General features: G+C 41.8%; 1 long non-coding RNA gene across 1 annotated transcript; it reads right to left on the bottom strand.

Moving 5' to 3' along the window:
• Positions 1–9,680: 9,680 nt before the first annotated feature.
• Positions 9,681–22,964, bottom strand: LOC123457751. The gene is made up of 5 exons (XR_006635135.1): positions 22,870–22,964; positions 21,747–21,807; positions 16,326–16,402; positions 13,338–13,447; positions 9,681–9,850 (listed from the first exon to the last, which is right to left on the bottom strand). It is a non-coding gene; the product is annotated as an uncharacterized LOC123457751 (long non-coding RNA).
• Between the last annotated feature and the right edge of the window lie 706 nt (positions 22,965–23,670).

Here is a 23,670-nt window from a genome sequence, read left to right as displayed (position 1 = left end):
GGACAATGGCCATAGAGGTCATTGGGTCAACCTTCCTTCCAGGTAGATTTATACTATTTATAAAGTCTGTAGACAAGGAGTCTTGTTAGCACAGCAGGTAGCCTCATATAAAATCTCCAGAACAGTCAGCTTTCCCTGAGGGCTGTTTTCTGTCCAGGTGATTAGAGGGCCAGGGCGGACTGACTGGAAGGGGAGGTACAATAGATATCCTTGTTCTTCACCAGAAATCTCCCACTACATAGTAATATTTTGACCTTCCAGACATTCAGAATGTCATGTCACCATTCAGGGAAGGGATAGGCTCAGATCACAAACTTTTGAACAATAATCCTGTAGTTTGAACTCCTGGCTTTACAGGTTGCTGACTATGAGGAAGGGATCCATGCACAATAACCCCCAGGTCTTCTAAGGTCTAACCCACTACTTACCACAGCTATTTGCGCAGCACACTCAGAAATAATCAGCACATATGAACATGTTAATACACATCAGCATAGTCCCTTGCACATGGAACTGCACTTTCTTTTCTATCTGTAACATTTTAGCTCTCCACATCATAACGTTCTAAATGGTCGTTCCAGCCTTGTGCAATCTTCAACACAAATGTGTTGTGTTGCTTGAAATTTCAGACCACAGTTTCCTCTGTTGGACAAGTATCACATTTTGTACATTTGGAGATAAAATATTATTTTATGTCCCATGGTGCTTAGATTATTGGCAATATTTGATAAATATGAGCTGAGTAGGCAGGAGAGATGTCTTCAGGCCAGAGAAATAGTCATGAAGCCTTTAAGGAATAAATCCCCAGGTTATATCAAATGCATTAGCTGTCATGACCTGGGTCTGATTTTTTCCACCTTCTGTATCAGACATAATATTTACATGTGACATATAAATATAATAGAAGTATTCTACCTAAAGTCAAAATAATCTAGAATGCAGTGTGTCCTAGAGAAGTAACAAGGGTTAGGCAAATGACTCAGTGGGTAAAATGTTTGTTACAGAAGCATGATATTCTGAGTTCAGATTCCTAGAACCTACGTAAAGATGGACACACGTCTAAGAGCCCAGTGATCCTTTGTGAGTGAGCTACTCTGGTATATAGCAGTGAACAGCAGAGAGATCTTGTCTAAGTGAATTGCTTTAGTCAACTTGCATTGCTGGCTGAAAGCAGCCGACCCAAAGAAGCAATTTATGGGAAGAAAGGGTTCATCTTGGCTTACAGACGTGGGGGAAGCTCCATAATTACAGGGGAAAACATGGCATGAGCAAAGAATGGGCATCACCTCTTGGCCAACATTAGGCAGACAACAGTAGCCGGAGAGTATGCCAAACACTGGCAAGGGGAAGTTGGATATAATACCCATAAGCCCGCCCTCAACAATAAATACACTGCCTCCAGGAGGCTCCATTCCCAAACTGCCGCCAGCTAGGGACATAGCATTCAGAACACATAAGTTTATGAGGGACACCTGAAGTAACCCACCACAGGGACCAACACCCAAGGTTATCCTCTGACCTCTACACACATTACCATTGTACATGTGTGCCCACACTCACATCCACATGAACATCAGACACATACACACACACAAGACTTTCTAAAAGACGCAATAAGAGCAGATGAAACAAGGATCTTAACCAGCCAAAAACTCATATGCTTTAATTACAATGACTATATTCCCCCATGTGTCTACAGTTATTTGTATTTTATGAGATATTTTATTTGATGTTTGGAGTGTTTTAAGTAAGTTGCTACCTCTTAAAATTTTGTATTCTTCAAGATTTATTCAATTGAGAGAGAGGAAGAGAGAGAGAGAAAGAATGGACATGACAGGGCCTCCACTTCTGCAAACAAACTCCAGATGTATGCGCCACCTTGTGCATCCGGCTTATATGGGTCCTGGGGAATCAAACCTGAGTCCTTTGGTTTTGCAGGCACATGCCTTAACTGCCAAGCCATCTCTCCAGCCAAAGTTGTTACCTCTTAATTCTAGTTTTTATTCTGGCCAGTGTGATTCCATAGATGTAACTTCATATGGGTTGAGTGAGAGACTCTGTTAAGGAAATAGGCAGATGAACAAAAAGAGGAGAACACTTGAAGTCTCCACACATGCACACACGGGATACATGCACTTGACACACATGCATACACTGCACACACATCATGTCATACATCACAATACTCTACACACATGCCAACTTTTAAAAAATATAATAAGCTGGGCGTGGTGGCGCATGCCTTTAATCCCAGCACTTGGGAGGCAGAGGTAGGAGGATCGCCGTGAGTTCGAGGCCACCCTGAGACACCATAGTGAATTCCAGGTCAGCCTGGGCTAGAGTGAGACCCTACCTCGAAAAACCAAAAAAAAAAATATAACAGTTTTTGATATCTACATTATTAAACTCTCATTTGTGATCATTTCGCCTATTGCTTTGGTATTACATCAGATTCTAATGTTGGGAAGTAAATGGATAGTCATAGTTCAGAAGAAATCGGATAACAATATAATAGCATTATAAATTTATTTTAAACAAAAATTGTCTTTTCCACAGGAACCAAATATTAGATACAGACATAGAAACAAGAGGTAAAACTTGTGAGGAATTAGGGTTTCCATAGATTTGATGGCATAGTCAAATCTCATTCTTTGTTTTATTATCAGAAAGGAAAAAAAGAACTCTAATTGGGATCATTTTATAATATTTCCTATTTACTCTATACTGACAAAATATGAATACTGTGAGATATATATATATGTACTGTAGGAGATTTAAAAGATATATTTAATCAAAAAACATGGGCTATTAGAGTGTAAATGTTGTTACTGGAGACTGATTATTTTTATATGATTTGGATTTAAAAAAAAACAAAAAAAAACAAGCCATGGGGCTGGAGAGATGGCTTAGTGGTTAAGTGCTTGCCTGTGAAACCTAAAGAACCCCATTCAAGGCTCGATTCCCCAGACCCACGTAAGCTAAATGCACAAGGTGGCGCATGTATCTGGAGTTTGTTTGCAGTGGCTGGAGGCCCTGATGTGACCATTCTCTCTCCTCTTTTTCTCTCTCTGTTTGCTGTTGCTCTCAAATAAATAAATTAAAATTAAAATTAAAAAAAGACAAGCCAAATATTTGGGTATCCCCAACAAGAATCAATGGAATCAAAGTTCTCTAAGTACCACAAGTCTGAGTATACCATAGGGCCTCCCAGAGCCTTAGATTTGTTGTCTCTTAACTTTTATTGTGTGTGTGTGTGTGTGTGTGTGTGTGTTGTGCACATGTGTATACGTATGCTTGTATGTGTGCAGCAACATGTGTGTGAGTACATGTGCATGTGTATGCACATGCATGTGAAGTCCAGAGGTGAGCATCAGGTACCTTCTTCAATCACTGTCCACCTTAGTTTTTTTTTGTTTGTTTGTTTGTTTGTTTTGTTTTTTCGAGGTAGGGTCTCACTCTGGTCCAGGCTGACCTGGAATTCACTATGGAGTCTCAGGCTGGCCTCGAACTCACGGTGATCCTCCTACCTCTGCCTCCCAAGTGCTGGGATTAAAGGCGTACGCCACCACACCCAGAAACCTTATTTTTTTTTTAAGACAAGGTGTTTCCCTAAGCCTGGAGCCCACCCATTCAGACAGATATGCTAATCAGTAAGTCCTAAGGATCCTTCTGTCTCAACATCTACAGCACTGGGATTTCAGGTATATGCTCCAAAACTCTGATTATTATACAGCTTCCAGAGATTCAAACTCAGGTCCATGTGGTAAGCACTTTACTGACAGTCTGTCATCTTCCCAACCTGGTATTTTAACATTTTAAATATCAATAGCAACATAGTAATCCAGTTAGTTGTACCCAGTCAATATGTTTCCTTCTTTTTAGTAGGAAGTTTTACTGTTTGGTTTTCTAAGAGTTTGGATTTAAAGTGGCGGCATTCCCCCCAAATGGAATTCTTGTTGGAAGATTTAAAATAAGTCTCTGCATGGAAAAAAATAAAATAGCTATCTGTTAATTTAAAAACTGGATTTTAAAATCCAAATTATACTAAAAAATTAGAGAATTTTTAAAGAAGATAGTGAAAAAATTGACTCTTTTTAAACCTAGAGACTTGATTCCAATACAGTAGAAGGGTTGGCTGAGCACACAATCATAAAAACCTGACCAGCGACAGTCCACAATGCTGTCACCACCACTGGTAGTTCCACTAAGACTACGGTTTGCAATATTTCTAGCATTTAGGAAAATATTCCAAGACAAGTTTCACTGTTTTAGGCAGTGTTAAATACTTAAGTCTAAAAGGATTAAAGCGATCTAAAAAAGTGAGAGATGGGAGAAATGTCAGGGAGGTTTTGAGTTAAGTGACTTGGGGTATTCAATTATCTATGGGGTTGAACCTTCTTCAGTTCTGGGTCCTCAGAAGTCTGCACAGTCTCAGGCAAGAAGACTGGATCCAGGAGTTTGTGTCTTGAAGTTTTATAACGCAGGAGATGGTTAGAAATACCGGCTAGAGTCCTTCTATCCAGACTCAAGGGAATCTTTGATTTGGTATCTTTTTTTAATTGACAGAATCACCTGGTTTAGCTCATTTTATTTAGTACTTGTTTTTCAGGCACTCACTGTGGACTCTACAACCAAATTTGAAGTTTTTTTAGTTATCAATGATAAAAGTCTTTTGTAATAGTGAACAATATCACCCTTTAACAGAGATTGCTCATGCAGTCCTTTATAGGTCTGAAGAACTGGGGAAGCCAGCAAATGGTTACTCTTTTTGGAGGGATCCAAAGGAAGACAAAGGATGAGAATCCATTGCCCAGACTGGACAGTGATATTACATAAGGAGACAATTGATATGTTCCAAAAGGGGATAGAGCTTCTATTTAGAAGAACTAAATGGGAGTGTTCTGGTTAAGGAAGTCAAAAGCTTTAGTCAATTTTGGCAATTAAAAATTTTATAGTGTTATTCATTTGTTCAACTGAGCCAAAGAATTGAGAATGGTAAGTGCAACAAAGATGTTATATAATATGCCAGATTTGGGGGCTGAGGAGATTGCTTAGTAGATAAAGTGCTTGCTATACAACCCTGAGGACCTGAGTTCAGATCTCCAGACTCCATGTAACACAAGCCAGAAGCTGTGGTGAGCTTCTGTGGTCCCACTACACCTGTGGCAAGAAGGGAGGTGGAGATAGGAGAATCTTCTGGAAGTTCACTAATGGAGTAGTGAACAATGATAAGCCCTGCCTCAAACAAGGTGGAAGGTGAAGATTGACCTCAGCGCTTTCCTCTGACCTCCACACACACGCTGAGGCACATGTGCACCTGTACTCACACACAAAACACACACAAACATGCACACCAAATAAATAAATAATTTTACTAGGTCAAAATTTACAAATAGATTTAAAGAGAAAGTTAGGTGTTAATTTTATATTAGTGTATTTAATTGTGACCCAAGGAATTTTTGTAACCTTTAATCATAATGAATACACATCATTTTTAAGTTTTATCTGTTACAAACCTCTTTGAATTTTGAAAAAAAATTCTTTACCTTAGGACAAAAAAAATCTTATTTTACCATAAAATACTTTTGTTTTTTCATAAAAATACTTTCATAACATAATAAGCAAATTTACCAACTTATTCAGAGTTGAATCCAAATTACATTTATGATGTAGCAACCTAAGAGAAACTGTCCACATTGTTAAATTATAAAATGTTTATCTGTTGCAAAGTCTAGTAAACTTTATTGCCATTGAAGTTTTTTAAAAGACTTTTATACATTCCTGTTCTCTTGGGATCCCAAGAGTCTGAGCATTGTAAACTGTTACATTCCAGCAAGAAATGCCCAAGACAAAGCTGTGATGACCTGATTCCACACTATCCTGTATGAGCAAGAAGGCGGGAGGAACAGAAGCGTGCAGGGATCTCAAAATCTTTATATGTTAATGTGTCAATTATCCTTTTGAATGCAAAATGTATTTGTTTCTCTGAAGAACTGGGGAAGCCAGCAAATGGTTACTCTTTTTGGAGGGACCCAAAGGAAGACAAAGAATGAGAATCCATTGCCCAGATTGGACAGGAGACTTGAAGGCTTGCTATTGGAACCAGTAATAGCAGGCTGGACCTTAGAAACATCACATGTCAGAAAATGAAACAAAACAAACAGAACAAATTTCTAATAACATTTTGTCATGTTGTATCTTTCAGACTTATCTATAGCATTGCTACATATATTATAAGAAAACTTTCTACTACAAACACAAATATTGTATCTAATGAATTCAGTGAATATACTCTAAATCCAATATTGTCTCTTTGTGAACCATACTTGCTTTAGCTTGATAATGTATTTCCGTACCAAAATATATATTAAAATATATCTCGCCTGGCATGGTGGTACACGCCTTTAATCCCAGCACTCAGGAGGCAGATGTAGGAGGATCGCCATGAGTTTGAGGCCACCCTGAGACTACATAGTGAATTCCAGGTCAGCCTGGGCTAGAGTGAGACCCTACCTTAAAACACCAAAAGCAAAAACAACAACAACAAAAAGCTAATCTCATGACATCTACTAGCCATAAATTAATCTTTATTTATCTTTCCAGGAGCAAAACTAACAGTGTCAACATTGGCGAAATGTATGTAGGTTTTATGTAGGGCAGAGCTCAGAACCACGTAGAAGTGTCTCTTCACGTAAGCTGCTCACTGTTCGTCTCAGAGCCCCCTACCCTCGCCATTGCTTCCTAATCCAACCTGGACAGGCGATCTAGCCAACCTGGCTTCTTCCCTGAGCAGCCCAACACCTCCACAGGGCTTCTCCCTTCACTGGGCACGTCACCAGGCCCTAAGAGCATGGACACAAAAAGCCCTTAGTACCATTCTCTCTCTCTGGCCCTCTTTCCTGAAATAAGGTGCGTGTTCTCTGACCACTCTATCTCTCTCTTCGAGATCTCTCACTGTCTCTGCCTCTTCCTATACACACACCTCTCTCATCGTCTCTATCTCTATCTCTTCCCTTGCTTTTGGGCTGGCAGCACTGCAACCCACCATAGGTTCTCCTGGTTCAGTGCCCTTCCCCTTTTTTCCTAAAACCCCTCTCTAAGGCACTAATAAATAAACTCCACATTCCCAAGAAAAAGGTGTGTTCTCAGTCCTCTGGTTTGAGCCCTAACCTTTTGACTTGTAGTGGCCCAGAAAGGACAGCTCCCGGTGATGGATTAGCAGGGGAGGGGAGCCAGGTATGAATGGAGAAGTGAGGGAAGAAAGAAAGAGAGAGAACAAAAGACATATGTGTATAGGAAGATGCAGACAGGGACAGCGAGAGATCACACAGATGTACAGAGGGATAGAGATATGACAGAGTGATACTGAGGTCGGATAACTGACAGCTTACTTCAGTAAAGAGGACTAGAAAGAGAGAATGGCATCTAAGGGCATTTTGTGCCAATGCTGTGAGGGCTGTGGTGACTTGCCCAATGGCAGGAGGAGCCTTATGGGGCTGTGGGGATGCTCAGGGAAGAAGCCCGGTTGGCTAGATCTCCTACTGAGTTTTGGCCAGGTGATTAAGGAAGGAAGAGAGGGTCATGGGTAGGGACCTCTGAGACTCTAACAGTCATTTAATGTTTTATCTTTTAAACTTGTATTTTAATTTTGCCAAGTAAAAAGCAGTTTTAGAGTTTTGTGAGCATCTAATAAAAGCTATTTTAACAATTTAGTCACCCTTTAGATGTAAGAAATTAGTCCTTTCACTTGTAAACCTGCAGTAAGGGTTTGTTTTTGTCTAATATCAGAATAAACATTTGAAAACACTAAATCTAAACCATTAAATTCAACATTCTAACATTTTTGTTAGGCCTAAGATAAAGTCATAAAACAACAAGCTTTTTCTTCAGCCCTAATTTTTACCATTAACTCTTAAATGTATTTTAAATAGGCCTGGCTAAGGACCTAGTTTTTTTTAACTTAAAAAAATTATTTTTATTTATTTATTTATTTATTTGACAGAGAAAGAGGGAGAGGGAGAGGGAGAGGAGAGAGAGACAGAATGGGCATGCCAGGGCTTCCAGCCACCACAAATGAACTCCAGAGGCTTGCGCCCTTTTTGCATCTGACTAACGAGGGTCCTGGAGAATCGAACCTGGATCCTTTGGCTTTGCAGGCAAATGCCTTAACCACAAAGCTATTCCTCCAGCCCTTTTTTTTTTTGTTATTTTGGGGTGCTTTCTTGCTTACATGTGTGACCTCTCTTTAAGCTCTGGGTTCTTTACTATCTCATAGTCTTCTCTAACCCTCTATGTGAGGGGGATTTTGCGTTGGGCTCCCCTGATTTGCTTTGTATGTGTGTGTGTACCCAAAATTTTCTCTATGTGAGGGAGATTTTCTCCATCTCACATCCCCCTTTCCAGATAGGCTATGGAACAAATTTTCTTTGGCTTGGGTCTTCCTGCTAGCCTTTCCTCTGGATCCTAATTCTTACCTAAGATAAACCTCATAATTTATTATTTACCCTTGAGTCTGTGTTTTCAATTATTTGATGACTTAGACAAAGGACCCAAAAGTTGGGATCCATGGGTCTGAGATCTCCTGAATCTTTATGGAATTTAACCCTTCCCTTGACCTCTGGCAGGAAAGTGAACAGACAAAAAGAAATCCTCCCCTTTCCCAGCCAGGCTGGCAAGAGGGAGAAGAGACCAAGAGAGACTTACAAATTGTACCCAGGTGGATCCAGAGGATGAATAGGCACCAAGAGAGATTTACACAGGCAGTTAGGCTCCTTTACACTGACCAAACATTAGGTTTAGGATCAGACTCAAGTATATAAGGGAAAGACCTGATTGGTTGGTACACTCAAGAGGCTGACTTGAGAGAGGCCAGTTCACAGGTGGGCTAAGCATAAAAAGGCAGGAAATTATCATCAAGTTGCTGTTTGAAGCCATCTTGAATAAGATTGGATCCTTCCAGGGTGGGCAAGGTGGAGCCCCCTTGGGCCTCTGGCCTTGGCTGATTGCTTATTAAAAAAAAAAAAAAAAAAGTCACCTTGCTCTATTCTCCTTCAATATGATTCAGGAAATGTCAGAAACAAAGTCCTTTAGCCAAAGTTTTTGTCTGTAAATAACATAGGATTTGTCTCTCCTAGGTTTATCTTAACACAGTCCAAAATATTTTCTTTTAAAATAGAATTTTACTTTTCTTGGAGATAATGAGGAGGAAAAGGTGAAGTCAGAAAAGGGTGACTGAGAGTGAACAAGTGTGAATAGACTTTTCATAATGTATCTTTTAGTTCTAATATACCCTCTAAGGCAGGGGTGTCCAACCTTTTGGCTTCTCTGGACCATACTGGATGAAGTGTTGCCTGAAATAACACACACATTAAATGCACAAAAGCTATGAACGACAACAACAGAAACCCTGCACAGAATTTTTGTGATACCCCCACCACAAATAGGCAAAAATAAAAAATATCCTCACATAATACTCCTAATTATGTCACACATCTAATTCAAAAATCTTTTAAAATTATTGACTAGGCCCCAAGTTTACAATTGTTAATAAAGCAAATGAACATATTTAAGTAACAAACTTCATTTTTTCATATTTTAATTAAGAAATATAAGAAAAGAGGACAACATACAACAAGTGGGATATCTGATGTATTAGAGAAACATGCACATGGATACCTGGTCTGATGGAAGTAGTTGCAAGGCTCATTGAGATCTCAACATGCTCATCAGATACTGTCATTCTTGAAAAGACTTATCACAAATGTGGGTGCTGCCTAAAAGCAGCAGCATGCAGCAGATGAGATTGTGAAGCAAGGGATATTTGTCTCTGGGAAGGTAGGACTATGAAAGCCTAGCAAAGAGACAGCATCAAAATTTTCTTTAAGTTGAAAGTCAAGTTGCAGGTCTGTGCATTCCATTTGAAAATTAGCAGTTGAGGTATTGATGTAGATGAAAAATGACATCACAAATTCATCAAAATATTGACTATTTTCCCAGAAATCTTGAAATCTGCTTTCAAATTCTTGTACCAATTCTAAAAGCATAAAGTACATATTTTTGCTGTTCACAGGGCTATGTTTAACCAATATGTCAAAATGAATAAAAATATTTACATAAATTTGTGCTTGCAATAATCCTTGTTTTATTTGGAACACTGTTTTGATTTGAAATATTGTACTGATAAGTTGATTTTTACCTTGAAGATTCATGTTTAACTCTCTTGAGTAATTTAAATCCTCTAGTACTAATACATCTATAAGCCAGTTTTCATCATTGAGTTCTGGCACAGATTTTGGTTTGTTTCCATAAACAACTTGACTTGTGGCAGATCACTGTTCTGGGATTCAGGTGGATCTGCTTGGGGCTCAACATCTAGGTATAAAAACCATCAATACAAAACACAGCTGTCACCTCTAAGAGAACAAGAAAACAGCCAAATTTGAGTGACCATGGCCTAAAAATATAGGTTCAGGTTGCTCGGAAAGACACATTCCACTGTGGAAGTGGTTACATGAGATTCAGTTAGTTACAAAACAAAGAAAGTCATCAATCAGGGCATTTACCAAATGCCTTGGTGGAGATCACAGATAAGGGGTCACAGCAAAGCAGGGAAAACTCCACTATTAGATTCAGGTGCTATCTGACAATATCCTTAGCTTTTGGATTAGTGGAAACTAGTGGTGTGTTAAGAACCATTTTAAAGGTCTTTCTAGTCACAAGGATGCTAGATTTGACACAGGGGTAGCAATGAATATTTTCCCAAGGGACTGAAAATTGCCTAAGAAGATTTGGCTCTTGTCTGCAACATTCTAATGTTCTTCAGTCAGGGTGTTCTAATCAGTCATTTAACCTTGTAGAATCTTCAACACAGGTGCTAAGATTAATTTCTGGGAACTTTAGTTCACTTGAATCACAGAAATAACCCCTCACCAATACTATTGTGAGTAACCCCAATGAAACAATTGGTCCACCAAATTAGACTTGTATACAGTCATTTCTTTGATCTGTAGGTGCCCTATCCAGGGTGAACAGGTGGTTCTTCATCCCTCAGAAAAACTAACACAGCACATGTAACCTACATCTACTTATCCCACCCTATTCCCAATGTTATTCATACTGGCTGTTCCCACTTATGGACCCAACCTGCCAAACATAAGATTAGTGCTGTGCAGTTCCCACCAAAATCATATTCCAAACATGACTGGCTTGTGTCCCATAGGTAGCCAAATGTGGTCTACTTGGCCCAGACTATGCTGCTGGCCAGGCTGAGCCAGGACTCTCCCCAGCATGCATTTGGATTCCTGAGGATAGAAACTATAGCCTGAGAACATGGACCAAAGTCATAGGCCTAGTGAACTATTTGGAAGCACTTGTAGTGACGGAGAGACAAAATAATCACCAGGCCAGTAGGAAGCCAGAGTTGTCTAGGAGCACCAGCATACCTCAGAGTCTCCAAATCAGAAACCCGGGTTTCAGCCCACCCTGACTTTAACTATGTGTGAATTCAGGCAAGTCTTAACCTTTCTGGACTTTATTTCCTCTTCCATGAAGTGAGGGTGTGAGCACTGATGTTCCTGGAGCCTTCCTGCATGAACACTGGGTTCCATCAGTGAGTATCCTCTTCCTCATGCCCCATCCTCTCCTGAGACTCACTTCCTGCCCTTTCAAGGATAAAGATAACTAGGAAGGAGCTGGTGAAGCCTGGATAGAAACTAGACCAGGTGGGAGAGGCAGCCTGGAGACCAGACCCAGATTAGAGCTTCCTAGGCCAGGGAGAGTCACACCTCCTCCTTCTCAGTCAAGAAGTGCTCTTGTTTTGGAACCATACTGTATATAATTACTCCTGGGGACTCCAAGTGCTTTTACTTTTTAATTAAAAAAAAAAAAAAAAAAAGCAAAGGCAATATTTTGGCAAGCTCTAAGCACTTTCTGCCCTGCTGGGTGAGTACTTGCCTGACTGTGTCTTGATTTGAGCGATAACCGTTGTATCCTCTTTTCTCTACCCTCAGGGCCTAAATGATACCTATTTACTGTGTCCAGTGAACACTGTGACATCTTTCTAGTCCATTTTAATCACAATGGTGTTTTTTTTTTTTAACCCTAAAAATAAAAGCTGGGTGTTGTAGACAGTTTCATGTTGCTGGGGTGAACATCCAAACTGGGCACAGTTTAGGGGAGGAAGGGATTTGTTTCAAGCTTACAGATCCAGAGGGGAAGTCCCATCAGTGGTGGAAGAAGCTTCTTCCATACAGCCAAGCAGAGAGAAACAGCCAAACAGCCAGCAAACACCAAAAGCAGCAGCATAAACTCCGAGAGCAAACAAGACCAGGACACTCAGAGCTCAAACCTCTCCATATACCTTTGGGCTGTAATTCAGATCCACCCCCAAACACACCTTTGTGCTGGACTCCAGGATCCTCCCCCAGTGACGCCTCTTCAGTCCAGATGTCTGAAGACCCAAGTTACAAGCTTAATAAAACACCTGAGTCTACGGGGAACAAACACTGGGTGTAGGCGTTGAGGAGATGGCTCAGCTGCTAAAGGCACTTGCTCTGTAAGCCTGCTAACCAGAGTTTGGTCCCTAGAGCCTACATAAAATTAGACAAAAAAGTGGTGTACACATCCATAATCCCAATGGACCTACAGCAAAGTGAGACAGAGCCAGTCTAATCCTGAAGCTCACAGGTCAGTTAAACTGGCTTTCCCAGTGGTAGAGACAGAGAAAGAGATACAGAAAGAAGGAAAAAAGGAAAGAAAAGTCCCCTGACTCAAAAAACAAGGTATGGGCTGACGAGATGGCTTAGTGGTTAAGGCACTTGCCTGCAAAGCCTAAGGACCCATGTTCGATCTCTCCCCATATCCCACATAAGCCAGACACACAAAGGTGACACGTGCACAAGATTTCACATGCACACTAGATGGCACAAGCGTCTGGGGGTTGATTGCAGTGGCTGAGGCCCTGGCATGCCAATTATCTCCCCACCCATCTCTCCCTCTCTCTGAACAAACAAACAAAAAAACAAGGTAACAAGATGTAACTCGGATCTTCACATGCACACCATGGCACATATGATAGTCACAAGTATGTTACATCTAAGACAGGAACAGGCCATGAGGGTCCTTCAAAGGGCCTAATAATAGCCCAAGATATTTTGGCTCCAAATCTGCAACATTTTAACTCTCCATGCTTATGAAGTACAGTCATTTGCCCTTCTAGAATCCTTAACTAAAGTGTGTGGTTTTCTTTTTGCAGGGACGCTTCATGTTACAGTGCTCACATATATTTTAAGCAAATAATTGTAAGTGACTATGCATTTCTGAGGTATAGTCACACGTACCTCTGAATGAAGGGAGTAAGCAGGAGTAAGCCATCTCGGGTTCTGACTTGTTACACCTTTCTCCTACTGCATTTCATGTCCATCTCTGACCAGCTCCCTAACCCTTCCAGCTGCCATGCAGGGCAGGGGAGACAGGAAGGAGCAGAGAAAAGAGGAGGAAAGAAAAAGATGTCACCTAATGTGCTTGGCTGTCTTGGGGAAAATAGACCAGAGAGATGGAGGCGCTGCGCTCTTTCTTTCAAAGCCTCCACACCCACTCCACAAACACCAGCCCCCAGCAAGAAATCCCTAAGTATTTTGTGAGCACCTATATTCTGGACACGTTTAATTCTGGTCTTGTCCAACTGCTGGCTCTCAGCCCTGGTTACCTTGGCTGGTCTTCTAGCAGAATCTGTGGCTGGCCTCAAACCAGCCTCTGGTATTGACCAATTCAAAGATTACAACCAAGCAAACATAAGCATGTTAATTTTTAATTTCACATTGTTGATTGATAGAACTCCTTCTTTGTCCTATATATGATAGAAGACATAAGCAATCATTGCCCGCAATGAAAGTCCACTCATCTGCCCTGCCTGGCCCTCCGTGTGCTTTTTAACACATCTCTCTTTTAGGTTTGGCCACATCATTTTAGACAATTGGGGGGCTTTTGAGTTGAGCACCCCCATGCTGAGCAGTTTAGTACTCTTAAAGAATAATGAAAGGCCCAGCGTGGTGGCGCAGGTCTTTAATCTTAGCACTCAGAGACTGAGGTAGGAGAAGGCTGAGAGTCAGGCCTGCATGAGACTACATAGTGAATTCCAGGTCAGCCTGGTACAGAGCAAGATCCCACCTTGAAAAACAAAACAAATAATAATAAAAGAGAAATACCCAGTGGGGAGATGTGAGGCTTGGGCCTTGAGGCAGAGATGGCAACAGCTGAAGCCCCCAGCTCACCGAAGTTAGCACCTACCACAGACATCCTCTGAGTGGAGCAGAGGTTTTTCCCAGGGGTGGTTTTACTGCAAAGCAGCACGCGGGTGGAAACCTGCGGCCCCTGCCCCTCACGGGAGCTCTACTGCTGCTAAGCCCTTTGGCGCGCGGAACTGTCCCGCCATCCTGGGAGGTATTATCAATGTCTGTTTTCTGTGGAGGGAATGGAGGGTAACTGCAATGCCCACACTTGTAGTTTATTCATCTAGAGGATCCAGTCACTTAACACTTAACATGGAGATCTGTCACATTATTCTCTTCTTTGCTGTGTGTGTGTGTGTGTGTGTGTGTGTGTGTGTTCGCGTGTGCATTCGTGCATGCCATGGAGTGTGTGTGGAGAACAGAGGACAGCCTCCGGGGCCAGTCTTCCCCGTCCACTTGTTTGAGGCAAGGTCTGTGTTGTTCACCACGGCGTATGCGAGGCTAGCTGCCCTGCAGGCTCTGCCTCTCTTCTCCCTGTCCGAGCGCTAGGAATGTGGATGTGTGCTACCATGTCCAGCTTTATGGTAGGTTCTGGGGATTTGAACTCAGATCTTTGCACTTGCCCAGCAAGTGCTTTATCCACTGAGCCATCTTACCAACCCCCGCTTTTGCATCTGAAGCAGAGGTGGTTTCAGTGGAAAAGATGCAATAAATTTAACATAAGTCAAGAAAAGCACCAGAAGCGGTTTCTTTTTCCATCTGGAATGGAGGATATTCTTCTGTTTTATGCCATTTGTCCACCCGTCACTAACTGCCAAAAAAAGTTCTAAAACTGCCCTTTACAGTCTCAATCCACTTCTCTGTTGGAAAAAAAAAAATGAAATTGAGAAGAAAAAAAAATGTGGTCAAAGCCTAACTTAAATGTTATCAGAACTCACTGAGCAGAGGTTCATTCAGTTAACCACTTTAAATAATTCACTCCAAAAGACTGAAGTGTGTATGCGTGTGTGTGTGTGTGTGTGTGTGTGTGTGTGTGAAAGAGAGAGAGAGAGAGAGAGAAAGAGAGAGAGAGAGAGAGATGGTGGGAAGGGAGACAGAGAGAGATTTCAGTTTCATACACAGATGTTAGCAAGTGACCGAAAACAAAAATGAAGAAGGGAAATTGTGTTCAATGTTCAGAGATGAATGCACCACGCACAGGCATCACAGTATTCGAGGACTGGCAGGAGCCTAAGAAACCAGATGCCGGGCTATGAAACCTTTGTCGGAGACACTTTTCCTGAGCTTCTTTAAATTGCATGATCACTAGAGACATGACCCAGTGTGGTCAGAGACATGCAATGCTATCACCTACAGGCTTCAAGGTCTCCCTAGGTCCCCCACTGCCTGTAGTGGCATTTCTGTTGAATTTCAGTCCCATGAGTTTTCCTTCCCAATAGTTTCCATGGACACACATCTTGGAAAATGCTCCAAGCTATATCCTACTTTTGGATACTTGCAAGTTACATCTGCATTATAAATACTGATGCACTGAATGAAATATGTTGCTATGTATTTTTTTAAATTATTTGTGGGTGTGTGGGTGTACACCAGACACTAGTGTTACTTTTTGCATACAACTTATGTGGGGGTTTGGAAACTGAACCCAGGTTGGCAGCTTTACAAGCAATCTAATTGTGGATCTATCTTCCCAGCCCCTATACGTTGCTATTAAGGAAAAGGTGGTGGGGGGGAGCTGGGGAGATGGCTTAGTGGTTAAGGCATTTGCCAGTAAAGCCAAAGGACCCAGGTTTGATTCCCCAGGACCCACATAAAGTCAAATGCACAAGGTGGCGCATGCATCTGGAGTTCATTTGCATTAGCTAGAGGCCCTGGTGTGCCCATTCTCTCTCCCTCCCTCCCTCTCTCTCTCTCTCTCTCAAATAAATAAATAAAATATTTTAAAAGAATCAGTGTCCCTTAACTTGTTAAAGCTGGGCCTCCATCTTATTGCATCAGGTGCAATTCAGTTACAAACTGACCAAACAAGGACTGTGATATTTCACAAAACACATTCTAAGAGAAATCCATAAGGCTTGGAGATTCTTTTCTTCTTACCTTGTTTTATTCTAGTATCCTTTGCATCAACTTCATCTTCAAGCTGATCACGGGATGGCAGTTATATACATCTAAGGCTGAGAATGACAGAAGAGGAGAGACCATTTATGCAAGTGAACTTTCTGTGAACCTTCTGGTGTCGAGTCTCTCCTTGACTAGACACAAGCCAAATGTCTGTTTCTGGCTCAATCACTGGTAAATGAGGGAATGGCATTCCTTCTGAGAAATGGCTCTCAAGCTGGAGGTAGGCTCTACTTCCCTGAGCTATACGGCACACGGAGTTGGAACAGATCCTGGACAGATCTAACACTCTGCAAGGAAGGCAAAGAGCAGAATGGGTGTGTAGTCAGGGGTGTGCACAGCACCTAAGATCCCGTCTCACACCTAACATCTTGTGATGTTCATTTATGTGTCTAGACAACTAAATCATGAGCTCTCTTGATTGCTCCTCTTTGATTTCTCCAAATCTGGCACAATACATTGTATTTGACTGTGGTCAAGTAATTCATGAATAAATAGCTGAAAGGTCTTCACACCTAAAAAAACTGAAATTCAAACAAGGTGAAAACAGTTTCACAATATTACATAGAAAATGCCAGAACTTGGAATCTGGGTCTCTCAGTTTCTGAACCCGTAAGCTCTACATGGCACCTATAGATAACTCTTCCCATCATGTCACCACATTCAGTTCCATTCAACAAGTCTTCACTAACACTACTACGTGGCAGACACTCACTAGGGACTGGTGATTATGAAGATTTAAGTGTTCTCCAAGCATTAACAGCCTTCCTTACAGACAGATTCCTGCTCTGCCACTATCTCTCAAGACACCATCAAGATGATCTACATGGGCTAGAGAGATGGCTTAGTGGTTAATGCACTTGCTGGTAAAGCCAAAGGACCCAGGTTCTATTCCCCAGCCCTTACATAAAGTTGGATGCACAAGGTGGCACATGCATCTGGAGTTCATTTGTAGTGGCTATAGGCCCTGGTGTGCTCATTCTGTCTCTGTCTCACTCTCTCTTTCTTTCTCTCTCTGCCTCTTTACCTCTGTATCTCAAATAAACAAAACAAAATGGTCTACATCCTGGTCTTACATGCTCCAAAAGCCAAAGCTTTTTGAATAGTTTCCACATTCCAGGCCTGCCACCATAGTAGCTTATCTATAACCTAACTTGATTTACTCACATGGGCTCATGTCTGAGAACTAACCACTTTGACATTTCATCATGGAGTTAAGATGTCTTACAGTCCTAAAAACCCCACAGCAGACTCACTTCCATCTCTACCCCTTTGATCTTTGGATATCTGTTGCCTGGCAAATATCCTTCAATTAACCTTCTTCACTAGCTTAGAATACAAACATAGTCACTTTTTCTTCTGTAGGCCTTATATGTTCTGATTAGATCCACATTCTCCTTTTTATGTATAACTCAAAGTTGTCCTCTGGCCTCCACATGAATGCACATGTGTATGTACACACACACACACACACACACACACACACACACATAATGTCTGGACCTCTTAGGTAAATTGATTCAGACTTCTCCAGAGTCCTGCAGATCAAGGCAGAAGCAGCTGGTATGAAACCACAGAAGTCCCCGCTACTCTTTGTCTCCCAGGCTTATATCTGTTTACTCAAGAGATGCCATTTGAATGACTCTGTATTAACCTAGCTGACCAGCTGAGCTCATCTTCCCAGAGTCATGCTGAAAGCTCCTTCCTCTAAGTTGTGGAGTCTTCTGGTTGCTTCCTATCAAGGAGCATACCATGTAGCCAACTCATATCCACACTTCAAAGCCAGAGAAAGTCCAATATTTCTCTCTAAAATTTATATAGGGTTCCTACATATATTGTACATATCTTGATTTAGTCTTTCATTGGACAAGGAATACCTATATATTGGGCCTGAAACTGGACGTTAGGGGTTCAGGAAAATCCTTGAACCCCAAACCCTAGGTTCATGTCTAATTCTTGAAGGGTTAATAGCCTTCCCTGAAAACTAAAGGGAACTAAAGAGTTAATAACTCTCCTTAAAACTAGCAGGCAATAAAGAAGTCACAGAGGCATGTAGCCTTGACAGGTTACTCCTGATTGATAAATTTCCCGTAGCTCAAAAAACCTTGAGGTAACAGAAACCATCTGGTGGGATATCCCCCTAGACAATTTGGCTAAAAAAAAGCTTATTCTGAGCAAGGACACAAATAACTATAGTTCTTTATCTCCTTCCTTTGGACCTGAATCTGGTATAGTCTGTTTTTCTTAGGATCTTCCTTATAAGCTTGCACTCCAACCTGGCCCAGTGCTTCAGCCGTCATCCTGTGGAAAGGCTGCTGCCCCTTGCTGTCTCTTTCAATAAACAGTCTGTCTGTAGAAATCAAGTCTGGTGTTTTACTTTTCTCTTATACTTTCCTTATTTTTCTAACCAAAGAATTGGATTATTATTAAATTATTTTATTTATTTATTTATTTATGGGAGAGAAAGAGGCAGAGAGAGAGAAAGAGAGAGGGAAGGAATGGGCACTCCAGGGCCTCCAGCCACTGCAGATGAACTCCAGATGCATGTGCCCCCTTGTGCATCTGGCTTACGTGGGTCCTAGAGAATCAAACTGAGGTCCTTTAGCTTTTTAGGCAAATGCTCTGACTGCTAAGCCATCTCTACAGCCCATATTTATCGAGGGAAGTACAGAACCAAGTAAAAGAAAATGAATACAGCCATGTGGTAGATCTGAAAGAAATGTAAAAAGAGAGTTAGAGAGGAAAGAAAAGTACTAGGAGCTCCTGCTCTTTGTGGAGAGCAAGAGGGTATAAAAAGCCCATGTGGGAGGTAGGGGTCAGGGGTTCTCCCCTTGTTTCAGGTGGGCTAAGATGGGGGAGGGACTCACCAGAACCTGGAAGTTGATGAGTAATAAATAGGCCACCAAGATAGGTTTCCCTTTTCTGGTAAACATATTTATAACCTTATAGTGGTGGGTCCTATCTTCCAGCTCAGGTGAACCAGAGAAACAGCCCATTGGTCTGGGCTAGAGGCTATCTCAAGAAGGGATCTAGCCATGTCATAAAGTTCTAGGGGCTGAGCTTGACCAACCACAATGTTAGGATTAAATCCTAGGGAAGACCCCCCCTCCCAGGAGGGGCCCAGGTTGTTAGTGGAAAAACAGATGTGTGAGAGATAAGAAGTCAGATATTTCTTTGAAGTAGAGACTTTAAAGTAGAGACTGCAAGGATACTTTCAGGGGTGCAGTCACCCTAACTGCCTGATAAGCTACCTGACCTCCTCTCAGGCCCAGGTCTGGGGAACACAGAGTTAAATGGGTCACAGCCTCTGCCAAGAGCCAAGAGCATTCTATATTGGTCTGTGCTGGTAAGTGTGATAGTTGCCAATGCCCTAGGCACACCGTTGCAATACCAGAGGCCAGGTGGTACAGGACACTGTCAATCCTCACTTACCCTATTACAGTTAATCTTGCAGATGATAGATCAGGTTGCAACTTGAGTCAATCAGAGCTCAGCCTCTATCTTTCGTGACTGTTACCTCTTTCTGCCCCCAACCCGTTGGCACCTACTCCATTTAGAAGGACTGTGACAAAGCGTCTCCTGGCTTCCCAAGAAGTAAGTCTGAAAATATCTTGGCCGAGGTATACACAATAAGGGCTGAGGTGGATTTCTGAAAATTAAATAGCTTGGTATATTTATCAAATCATTAATTCAATTTCATAAATATTTATAGGGCAACTGCTGTCTGGTCTGATAAATATCAGGACAAATTACCATTATGGATCTTCTTTGTTTTTATTAAGATTAAAAATAATCATGTAGGGGCTGGAGAGATGGCTTAGTAATTAAGGCACATGCCTGAGAATCCTAAGGACCCAGGTTCAATTCTCCAGGTCCCACATAAGCCAGATGCACATAATGGCACATGCCTCTGGAGTTTGTTTGCAGTGGCTAGAAGCCCTGGCATGCCCATTATCACTTTCTTTCTCTCTCTCCTCCCTTCTCTGTCTCAAATAAATAAATAAAAATTTAAAAAATAACAATCATGTAGCTTTGTTAGGCAGTGAGGGTGACTGGGCCCCCGACAGTATCCTGGCAGTCTCCACCTTGCTAGAGATCAAAGTATGATCTGACTTATTCTCTCCTCCCTAGATCTCTTTTCCCACAAACAACCTGGGCCCTTCCTGGGAGGGAGGTCTTCTTTCCTAAGATTTAATGTACAATTGTTTTTGTAAACATAAATTCCTCTTTGAGGAAAAAGAAATAGCAATAACAAGAACAAGATCTGGGAAGAAGTGCATACCCACCTACAAGGAAAAAATAACTTTCTGAACTCAAATGAGAAGGGCAGCTCATGAACATCAACGGCATTTTCTCCTGGGCCCAGGAGTCTAAATGGAGGAAAGAGTGCAGGTTTCCAAGTGAGCAGGGAATCAAGGAGAAGAAACAGATAGAAGTTAGTGGCTACCAAAGGGACCTGGGCAAACTCAATGGCCAGACTTGGACATGAGCCGAATCCACGCAGCCTTGCCAACCTGCACCCTGACATTCGGAGCATACTTGCAAATTGCCTTTCTGCATATCACACACGCCCTGCGATTCCTCACAGGGTGGTAAACGTAGTTCTGGAAGAGTCACTTGCTGCAGATGACTCACCACCACTAAATTTAAGAGAGAAGAAAGAACAAGAATCCAGGTCTTAGGCTTTAGGGCACAGATACAAAGAGGGAAAGCCAAAATTCTTTTGATATAGCTGTAACTTGGACAGTCGGACAATTTGACATTATTATAACAAACACCTGAGATAATCAACTTATGAAGAGAAAAGATTTAGCTTGGGTCAAGGTTTTAGAGGTTTCGGTCATGATCAATTGCCTGTTGGTTTTGGGGGTGTGGTGTGGTGAGGTAGTACATCATGTCAGGAGCATGAGACAGAGCAGAACCACTCGCTCATGACCAGGAAGTCAGAAGTGAGGAGAGAGCCAGAGTTCTACTCTACCTGTCAAGGGCAAACCTCCAGTGATCTAAAGATCTCCTGCCAAGATCCACATCTTAAAGTTTCTACCCCCTCCTAAGACTATCACCTTACAAACCAAACTTTTAACATATGGGGCATTAGGAGACGGTCAAGATCCAAACCATAGTACTGATCAGTCTATGGAGAGTGTCCTGGGTAATGTTATCATTGAGGAACTGACCTAAAGTTAAAATAAGAATCATTTGTCTATTGAAGGAATTCCAAGATCTCTCTCTTGTAAGGAGCCAGTTGGCAGGAGCAGATCAATCACACAGCATGCTTTTGTGAGTGCCCACCCAGCAAGGGCAGGGCTTTTGCCTGGCTCTCTTTCAAATGGTATGTCCCACTGATTGTCCTGTGATCCCATGTGGGCTGGCATCTGTGAGCTAAAAGTGAGATACTACCTGGGTGAGCTGTGAGACAATAGGCAGCTTTGAAACCATGGCTCATTGACAAGAAGGTCCCCTGCAAAGGACAAAAAAAAATGAGAACAGGTCAAGGGCATGTGGATGCTATGCTTCCATGGAGCCCAGACAGTGATTAGAGGACATTTTTCCCATGGACACCATCCAAGGCAGTTAGGAAATTGAAAGGAAATTTTATTGTGCATTATTGTTAGGCAGTTCTAAGGGCAAGAAATCAGACTATTAGAAGAAGAAGACTTTGAAACAATTACTGAATGCTATTTTGTTTGCTGCATTCCTGACAAAACACTATAAAGGAAATATGACCTCTTTTAGATGTTGAAAGAGATTCAGAGAGCAAACGCCAGCTGCCCATGGGCGCTGGTCAGCGACAGGGTCGGTATGCAAAGCCACCTCTCATTTTCAGCATAGCCCAAGTTTTTCCTAATTACATTGAAAGTTTAACTCAGAAGCAACAAAAAGACTTTAAACATCTGGCGTTAACAAGCCATAGAAGTAACATACTGGGCTGGGGAGGTGGCTCACATACAGTGCTTGTTGCACAAGCATGAAGACCTGAGTTCAGATGCCCAGAACCCATGTAAAATGTGAGGCGTGGTGCTTCATGCCCGTAATCCCAGCACCAGGGAAGTTGAGATAGGGAATCCTGGGGCTTTGGTGAGCTTTAGGTTCAGTCAGAGAATAGGGTGGAGTGTGATTGAGAAAGAAACCTGATATTGATCTCTGCCCTCCACATGCCCACAGGCTCATGCATCCATGTGCACATACACCTATACATATGAACATGTGTATATATATATATATATATATATATATATATATATATATATATATATATGCCACAAGCAGATTTATGCACAAAATTGGTAAATTAAAAAGAACTAATAACACCATGCTTGTCTCACTGGCTAATAAGAAAAATGAGACCTTAATTACAATAATGGCCCAAAGTGAATTTAGAATAGTCCACATTCCTAGCTCCGTAGCTCTGTCTTGTACCCTGCTCCTCATGGTCATTGAGTAGACACCACACTGGCCTTTTTGCTCCTCTGCACAAACCTCATTCCTCCCTTGGAACCTCTGCATTTGCCTCTCCCTTTACCTCTGTGATCACTCTCAGCTCCAGGTCACCTTCTCAAAGCCCTTCCTCAGCCTCTTTTCCTCCTATGGACATACTCCTCATGTCCCTTCTTCTCCCCGGGCCTTATGTTCTTGTGCAGTCATTGCAGTTGTGTTGCTGGACTCTGAGCCTGACCTCACCACTGTCCAGCCATGTGATTTTGTGCAAATTACTAGTTAGCCAAGTTTTTGTCTCCTATCTGTAAGCAGACAATGGATATACATACATAGTTTAGGCTTTTGTGAAGACCAAAATATGTAAAATATTTAGAGCAATGACTGACAGATGCTGTTAGTACAAGCTGTTGTTATGATGTTTATTTTGTTTCTTCCCCCACTAAGATACAAAGGCCACGATTTGATCTGTTTATCACAAAAATATATTTCTAAAAGGAATAGCTGACATTTTATGTGCAGGTCTGATTTAATCCATGTATGCTGTACAATAAACCCCAAAGACAAAGGCTTACCATCCTCATTCTACTAGAGAGTCAAGGAGGTTAAATGCGTGTCCTGAGAACGCATGGGCCAGACGTGCTGAGCCGGCATATGGAGCAAGTAGCGCTAAAGACAGTGCTGCCCCACGCAGTCACAAGCCAGAAGGCCAAGAAAGCGCAGTGAGCACAGGAGAAGCGAAGAGCAGGGGGGGTTCAAAGGAGGGAACAAGTGGGGTTTTTGTGATCTTCCGTTTAAGAATGTAGGAAAGGCTGGGTGGCAGTTATAGGTGGAGACAAAGGGAAGAGTGTTTCTGAGAGAGAAAAGAATGAAGGAAGTAGAGCACACA

This window comes from Jaculus jaculus, chromosome 1, assembly GCF_020740685.1.
Source record: "Jaculus jaculus isolate mJacJac1 chromosome 1, mJacJac1.mat.Y.cur, whole genome shotgun sequence".
Taxonomy (NCBI): Eukaryota; Metazoa; Chordata; class Mammalia; order Rodentia; family Dipodidae; genus Jaculus; species Jaculus jaculus.
Note: the sequence above shows the minus strand (reverse complement) of the source record. Positions and strands in the feature narration are given on the sequence as shown.